The 9,018-nt window shown below is 36.3% G+C and overlaps 1 long non-coding RNA gene across 1 annotated transcript; it reads left to right on the forward strand.

Annotated features, from left to right (window-relative positions):
- The first annotated feature begins 813 nt into the window (after positions 1–813).
- LOC123393037 lies at positions 814–1,556 on the forward strand. Its single transcript, XR_006607742.1, has 2 exons — positions 814–899; positions 990–1,556. It is a non-coding gene; the product is annotated as an uncharacterized LOC123393037 (long non-coding RNA).
- The last annotated feature ends 7,462 nt before the right edge of the window (positions 1,557–9,018 follow it).

Raw genomic sequence — 9,018 nt, forward strand, 5'->3', positions numbered from 1 at the left:
CAGTTAAAGCGATGCTTAAGTGAAAAATATTTGGATAAAAAAAGAACTTTGTCAATATCTATTTTTTTGAGAACTAGCATAAGTCACATGGGTGGAATGAGAAGTTAACATGTGGTGAAGGAATTAGTATTTTGGCATCTATGAGGACAGATGTTGACAATTCAGCCTCCACTGGGGGGGGAAAAAAAAACCTCTATAAAAAGATACTTATGTAGATTCACAAATGTCTTGTAATCATTTAATTTTAGTTCAACATTTTCCTAGTTGGGGGGAAGTGCTATGAAAAATTTAGAAACAGCCAAGGGTTAAGAATGGAGAAGATAAAAATAGATATTTTTGCTTTGAAACTACAAATATTATTTCTTTCACTCGAAAATAGGCCAAATATAGCTTTTAAATATAATCTTTCTTATGGGGATTCCTGTTAAATAATGCTTTAATGTGAATATTTAGACTTTCATAAAAATAAATGATAAAGGACAAGCCTCTGTTTTGGTGTATCCATTAGGTATTTAGATATATTACTGTCTAATTTTTTTTTTTAAATTAGTTGATCTTCCAGAAGAAATGTAAGTATTTATTCAGCATCTGTTGGGTATTTTGTATAATGCCAGTTTCTATGAAGGATAATCAGATTGAGTAAAAATGTATCTAAACCCTAGTTTCCCATAAGACCAGGCCTGTGGTGAAGCTAACATGCTAATGTTTTCTTGGAGGAACACAATTCTGAGGGAAGCAAGAAAGAGAGAAAAGCGGATGTGAGTCAGAGAAGGAGGAAAAGTAAATACAAATGTTACATTACTGTGCTGGTCAGAACTTCACAAGAAAAGACTGCATAGACGGGGTGGCCTTCGAGAAGCAATATAGGGCGTTGTGCACTAGAATTGTTGTGAAGGAAGGTAAAACTGAAATAATTTATTTGCCAGCTCTTCTTCTTTCCTCTCCTCCCCTCCATCTCATTCTTTCTCTTGAATTCCTTGCATTTCTAGGTTCTCTTCTTGTGTCTGCCTGTGTAGCTCCCAGAGCAGCTGGAGTCTCCATGAGCCCCTCTGGGTAAGACTTAGATGCTGGGGATTGTGTGACCTCAACTGCCCAGATGCACAGAAGACCATGCTGCTGGAAGACGGGGTGATGGTGAGACATGGGTCCGGGATTTCTACTATGGGGAAGCAGAGCAAGTGTTGGAGGCAAGAGGAGTGCTGATGAGAATGGTCCAACTGGGGAGGAGCACAGACTGGGCCTGAATCAAACAGTAGTTATGATTGGATGATCCGCTGAAGAATCAAGAGATCGCTGGCTCTTTTTGGAATTGTTTTTGGACTTTTATTTTAAGAAAGAGGAGGAAGCAAATATCAAAAGTATGCCTGTACTATGCCAAGACCTTTTTTTTTTTTAAAGAAAGTGGGAATAAACACTGGATATACAAACTTTGTAGTGGAGAATAAGAAATATTAAAAAAAAAAAAACTAAGAAACTTGGAAGAGCGAAGGGTCATATATTCAGAATACTAAAATGGATTCAATCACATTTAAATAAAAACTTGTAGGAATGATTAACCAGATTTATGTCTTATATTTCATGGTTCTGGTATCAAGAAAAAAATTCTCTTTTATTACTTTGATGATCACTCTTATGACACACCAGAGAAAAAAATATAAAATCAACCAAAAATAAATTCCTAGTTTTCAAGCATGATGGTGGACAGAAATAGCCAGCCTTTGTTAAGATTTCTGATTTATTTATATACTTCTCTACCCTATGGAAAACATTTTGGTTACTTTCTTCTTGTTCTAAAAGGATAGAAAAGCATTAATAGCTTTTTTCTTTTTTTAATTGTGAGTTCAAAGAATTGCATAAGAGTGCATCTGGAGAAAAAGATCCAGACACCCAGGCAACAGTATAAGTAGGTAATTAATAAAGAAATGATCCTAAATAATAAAAGTAAGAGAAACCATAAGGTTTGTCTTTGTTTTAAGCTCACTTTTTCCTTCTCAGAAATTTTGTATTTTACTGTCTAAGAGACAGTGCTTCTCTAAGGGCAGTGTGCTGCTTGATGATAAAATATGGCAGTACAATCTGTATAAAAAGCATTTTATGTCGATAAATAGAAAATTCACTTGTAAAGAAAACTTGTAAAACTAGTTGCTAATGCCAAAAGGAGTAGAGAAGCTAAGATATTTGCTAGTTCTGTTTCTAGTGAAATGGATTTGCAGGTTGGGGAAGGGTTGGGGTGAGTGTGGAGCATGTGTGGCAGCCTGAAGTCCTCTGTCTTGGTTTATGGCATGGCTGCTTCTGTAGTGAGATTTGGGTAACAATTATTGATCTAATTATTTGTGTTTTCTGCTTCTTAGGGAATGTTGCTTTTCTTGGACTTCTTATAAATCCTCTGTAGGATTACCTTTATCAAACTGAAAACCAGAAATCAGGGGTTCTTCACCACTTTTCTGTCTCCATAACAATCATGTGAGCCACACACACTGGAGGAAGGGGAGGGTGATGTGGGCAACTTAAGAATCTTGGGACTTCATGCCCTATGCAACAAACCTTCCTTACAATTGTGGTGCATTCCTTCCAACCCTTTCTAATGGAGCATATGGGTTGTAAAAATCGAAGAAACTCTTCAAGATTGAGTGGCATAATCTTTGCTAGTTCTGAACATAGTAAAGTTAAATAACTTTGAAACTTTCAAACACCTAAAGTGAAGTCTGTGTGTAACTGCTGGACTGCGGAGGCAGATGCCTTGTTGAATAGTCTTTCATAGCATTTGCCTCATTTTATAATGTGACTGTAGGTATTCTCAACTGATCATCTTGCTGCCTCGGTGAGGTTCCTCTAGCACGGTTGTAGCTCAAGTTCTCAGTCAGTAGCCCAAGTATTTCTACAGTCAATAGAACTCATAAAGTATTAACATGGCAAGCTTTGACCTAATTTGGACAAGTAAGGTACTTTGCAATTTCAAAAAACTCATTAGCATTACTAATATTTGTTTGTCAGGACAAAAACTCAATATTGTTCACTTTCACTACACATGTAGTGTCCACAAGCATGGACATCAGATATCCAATTCATTACTATAAACATTTGTTGAACATCTTTATTTGACCTTGTGTTAGACCCAGACATTTAAAGATAACTAAGTTAAAACAAAAGAGAAGACAGAAAATACAGAGGAAACAAAAAGGACCAAAATAAGATAAAGCACAGACATCTTTTTTTTTTAATTTTAAAGTTTTGTTTATTTATTTGAGACACACACACACACACACAGTGCAAGCAGAGGAAGGGGCAGAGGTAGAGGGAGAGAATCTCAGGCAGACTCCCCACCAAATGTGGAGCCCAACGCAGGGCTCTATTTCATGACCCTGAGATCATGACCTGAGCTGAAATCAAGAGTCAGAAGCTTAACTTACTGAGCCACCCAGGCGCCCATGGCACAACTATCTTTTAATGTAAGCACAAAGAGTTCTAGTCACATCATTAGATCTTGAGGGCACTACAATATTTTAGTACAATCATTTCTGAGCCTGGGACAGCAAGAAAACTTGATCTTCTTTAGGCATATTCTGCTTAGGAGGGCATGGAACACAGGTATATACATATGGAAAACTCCACCAAATTGCATATGAAAGATCTATATACTTTCTTATATGTAAATTTTAATGCAATTAAAAGAAAGAAGCACAAAAATGTGTATTGCACTACATTCAGCATCATTAAAACATGTAGGATTCCCTGGATAATCTCGTACCCTCTCAACCACCTATTCAGAATATTTGTTATCTGTGGGTTCTATATCACTCATGCTTTTTACGCTCCAATGTATAATCTGCATTAGTATAATATTCTTTGCTTAATTCATTATTGCTTTTGGTGAATAGTTGGGTGAATAGCTTACCATTCAGTACCTGTTCATCTGCGTAATGTTTTTCAATGTGTAAACATAATTTTCAAGCTGTATTAGTATTACATTCTTTAGTCTCATGCAAGAGACTAAGTGTTAGAATTATAAATAAAGTTCACATTGTGTCATGCTTTGGGGATTTTCTAGAACAGAGGACTGGGCCAGACCAATTTTCCCCAGTGGCCACAGATCTAGAACAAATATTCTGGTGCTCTGAAGCCCTTGGCAGCACCCCAGAACATGATTCTGGGGTTGCTGATTTCTATTTTGAACATTATGAAACGTCCTCTGAAACAATAGGTAGACAAATTGCTTTTGTGGTCAGAAAGCCTGTATGTAAATAAAAGGCAGGCTAAGAATGTGAATTTATGCAGTTTGGAGAAGGCATAGAGATAATGTCAACTTTAATTCCTGTTTTTCTCTAAACACAGAGAATAGGCCAAAGGTCATGAGTGGAAATTAAAGAAAAATGGAAAACAGATGTTAGGAAGCTCACTATAGGAATGGAAACACAAGCAGCACTGAATATTATTAAAGAAAAAAAAAAAAAAGACCACTGCTTAAAAAAATAAAAACCCCAGAAAGTGAGATCTTAGGAAAATTCTATTTTCATAATAATATGTTTAAAAGAGATAGACTTCTTAATACTTTACTGAAGTGTTTAATTCTGTATAGTCTCCCCTCTATGCAGACATTTGGGAGCAAAAGAAGATCTTAAAATTCTCTATTATAAACCACATCTAAAAAGATGATGCCTGGGGAACAGTTTCTTCTTTACAACCCAAAATACAGGCATTCCCTACCGTCCAACATCAGACTTTAACAAAGAAAGTTTTTCTTTTCTTCTAATTAACCATGGTAGTTCTTTTTCGAAATACATTTGTTCTTAAATTATCTTTCCATTAAGAAACTTGAATAAGTTTCCTTGGTGTTAATAAGAGTTGTGCAGATTTAATATGGTAAGAAGTAAGTACCTGGGCAGAAATTTAGTTTAGTTCATAAAATACACCAAAATGACTCTCGAATGCATGGTTTACATTTTTTTTTTTAATTTAAAGAGGACCTATGTGGGTGCCTGGGTGTCTCAGTGGGTTAAAGCCTCTGCCTTCGGCTCAGGTCATGATCTCAGGGTCCTGGGATCGAGTCCCGCATTGGCATCTCTGCTCAGCAGGGAACCTGCCTCCTCCTCTCTCTCTGCCTGCCTCTCTGCCTACTTGTGATCTTTCTCTGTCAAATAACTAAATAAAATCTTAAAAAAATAAAAAAAATTTAAAGAGGACCTATGTGTTTTGACATGTTTTGACTTTTATATGTTCTATTCAGCTAAAATAAAAGGGGATTTGCAAGATCGACGAAAATACATAAATTTATGTATGGTGTCTTGAAATCTTACAAACATACACATAACAAATATCCCAAGTCTGTCCTCAAGCTTTTTCCTTTGTTATTGTTTAGAAATTCAGATAAGATTTGTAAAAATGGAAGAGGTGTTTTAACATGATTCAAAGCAATTCCCCAAATTTATAAGACCACAGAAAAATCATCAGAAGTTATTTAAAATACATAGTCCTCAGCCTATCTTTTGATCCCAAAGCCCCCACTGACGATTTTCTTATGTGTCTATGCATTTGTTTAGTTGAGTATTAACCAGTTGACTAAACACTGACAAAGAGAAGTTGGCATGCATCTGTAGTAGGCATATAATTAAGAGGATGTAATTAAGGATCATTGCTGGATGCGTTTACATTAGAGATGTAATTATGAAGAAAGAAGAGTCAGTGCGGTAGCCAAGGCAGGAATGCCAAAGTGAACTTGGAAACCCAGAAACTGAAATGAGTTCCTTTGCAGGGGGAATGACCACAGTCATGTTGGTCCTGTGCTGTAAGGGCATGACAGCGGTGGGATAAGGAAGAGACGAGAACCATGTCCAGACGCACTGGCCTCTAGCAAATTATCTTCCCTTGTCCTCTCTTGTTCTCATCCTACCCTGCCAAAAGAAATCCATGGCATACCATTTTTATGTGCAATTTTATTTTCTTATAAGTAGACGCATTAACATGATGGGTTTAACCATAGTTCATCTTATTTATGAGCCTCTGGTTAAATGTTAATAGCCTGAAGTCAAGTATCAAACACAAGAATTTAGAGCTGAAGAGCTGTAGTTGCTATAGTTGCAAGTTGTAGTTACTGACTATACAACAGGATCTCCATCCAGCCAGACCTGTTTCTTCAGCTATTTGAATATTATCGACCATGAACACTTACCATGCTTATTAAATGCCAGGCACGGTTCTAAGTGCTTTAGATACGTTAACACATTTAATCTTCATGATAATCACATGAGGCAGCTACTTATTTATTATATCCATTTTAAATTTGAGAAAACTTAGGCACAGAGAGGTTAAGTAATTTGCCCCGGGGTCACATAGCTAATGATGGCAGAGCTGGGTATGACTGTGGAATCTGTGCTCTTAAGTACCGTCCCATCATCTGTGCCTTGCCACAATTACTGGGTAAATAATTTTATGACAATCTTTTCTTGTTGGAAGGAGTCAGAATTTCGAATTGGAAGTGTGCTGAATTGTTTGTGTTGTATAAATGGTGATGGGGTGTTTTCCCCAACTCCAGAAGCCTGTTTTAAGTGTTGAATATACAGCTTGTACCATGTCACATATCATTAGACATACTAATCTAATCTAATATCACCATGTAAATTCATCGTCATCCTGTCTGCAGTGTGAATAACTCATAACCTTAGCATTAGCAAGATAAACTGATTCTTAATAAAACAAGACAAGATTAAGTTTGAAGACTAATTAAAAAGAAGGAAGCTGATCTCATGCCCATTAAATTTCTAGTTTGGTCTGTTTGGAAAACATCCAAAGGGTTAATATATGTGGTTCACTGAAGAGTAATGAAAATTCAGGACTGGTGGGAAATTAGATAAGGTAAAAAGAAAGGAGACACAAACTACAAAATAAAAAAGACAGAAATAACTCCTCTTCCCTCACATTATACAGTCTTCATATATAGGAAAAGGTTAACCCTAGAGCCATCCTGCCCTGCATATCAGTTATCTTTATTATTAAGACATAACAACTTTATTTCATAATCATTTTCTTCCGGCCAACCAGCTGTGGTTAATCAAGGCAGATTAACTAGAACCTGATGGATTTCAGCCCCTGTTCAGCAATGCCAGCCAAATACTATAATTACACAGGATGCAGGCTGAGATAATGTCGACCTTGTACTTAGAGATAGTCCTAGACAAGTCGAATTGTCAGATTTGCAGGTCAGGCTTTTCAATCACTGGTGCTGTATCTGTGAAGAGAAAGAGTCAGAAAAGAGAAGAGAAGAGAAGAGAAGAGAAGAGAAGAGAAATAGAAAGGGAGACAGAGAGAGAGGGAGAAAGAGAAAGAAAGAGAGAGAAGGAAAGAGAAGAAAAATCATTTTAGCTGTTCTGAAAGAAGCTATCTACTAAATAAGACTTATAGTTAGAAGTAGATTCATCATGGTAGATCCTGAAGAGCTGTGTGGAGGACATGCCTGTGCTGAGGGGAATAGAATCTCTGTCTCTTCTGAGCCCATATATTCTGTAGCATGTGAGAGCCCCACCATCGAGTAGTTTGCGTGGCACACTACTGATGTTATGAAATTTACGTTAAGTTGGAAAAACAGTCCTTGTCATACTTTATCCTTTTGGAGGAAATGGATTTCCTTAATAAGAGCACTGCTTTATTTCCCCTATGAATTCAGATAGGGAACACATTCCCGAATGGCATTCTACCAAGTAGACGGACTGCAAGGGAATGGCTTATTATTCTAAAACTTTTAATGACCCAGAAGCAAAATATTTTTAATCTTTATATTATAGACATAAATTCTTAAATTCAGACATCAAGTGCCAAGACCTCTGAGATATGACTGTTGGAAATCAACCAAAGATGAGGGCTCCAGAGCTTATTTAATAATGGTTAATGAATAAATTCCTAAATTATTTGGCTATTACTAACTAGTTCAGAATGTCTCACCTCTAGGTCCTTGTAACCATATTAAACTATACAAAAGTTCCTTGCTTCAATAAACTTAAGTTTACTGAGGAAATATGTATTTTTATGTATTGTATATATATAATATATATTTACTTATATATTTATTATTATATTATATATTATAATTTATATTATATATTATATTATTATAGTATTAATTTATATATTATTTATATATTTTATATATATCAAATATATTTATTTTATATATCGAATGTCGTGCCGTACTTTCCTTTTAGTTTAATGCTTTACAGAGCTCTGCATATGCAAATATCTGTACCTTTGCCCATGGACATTGTTCCTCCAGGGATATCTTTGTTCCTATGTTCTTACCTACCTTCTGTTAGTGAGCATCTCTTCATCTTTCAAAGCCTGCATCAGGACTCCACTTCATTCTTGACATTTTCATCACCATGGTCCTTTTCTTTTCTTCCAGTAATTAATTTCTCTTTCACTTTTGAGTTCACGGTGTAATATTCCTGCCTCTATTTTCGGGTGTATCACTTATCATCAACATCATCATCATCATCATCATCAGTTAAAAGGCCATTTCTCCAGCTAGAGCTCTTTAGTGACCTAGAAGCTTATCTGTCTTTGATCACTAGCACAAAATAACCAGGAGCATGGTAGGCATTTAGGCATTTGATAAACGTTCGTTGAATCCATGGGCACATGAATAAAAAGGAAAACAAGTCATTCTAAAGAAAGAGGTTAGTCTTTAGGATTGAACAAGATTGTGTTTTTTAATAAGTAAAGTCAGTTGTAGATTAAGAGGCAACTGAAAGATGTTGCTCTTGCAAGTATATTAGAACTGTTCTGTTCTGGGGCACCTGGGTGGCTCAGTGAGTTAAAGCCTCTGCCTTCAGCTCAGGTCATGATCTCAGGGTCCTGGGATGGAGCCCTGCATGGGATCTTTGCTCAGCAGGGAATCTGCTTGCCCCCCACCCCGACCCAGCCTGCCTCTTCCTACTTGTGATCTCCCTGTCAAAATAAATAAATAAAATATTAAAAAAAACAACCTGTTCTATTCTTCATTTCCTTTTCATAAAGAAGAGGAAACTTCCT

This window comes from Mustela putorius, unplaced genomic scaffold (genome assembly GCF_011764305.1).
Source record: "Mustela putorius furo isolate JIRA1106 unplaced genomic scaffold, ASM1176430v1.1 tig00000721_pilon_pilon_pilon, whole genome shotgun sequence".
Lineage (NCBI taxonomy): Eukaryota > Metazoa > Chordata > Mammalia > Carnivora > Mustelidae > Mustela > Mustela putorius.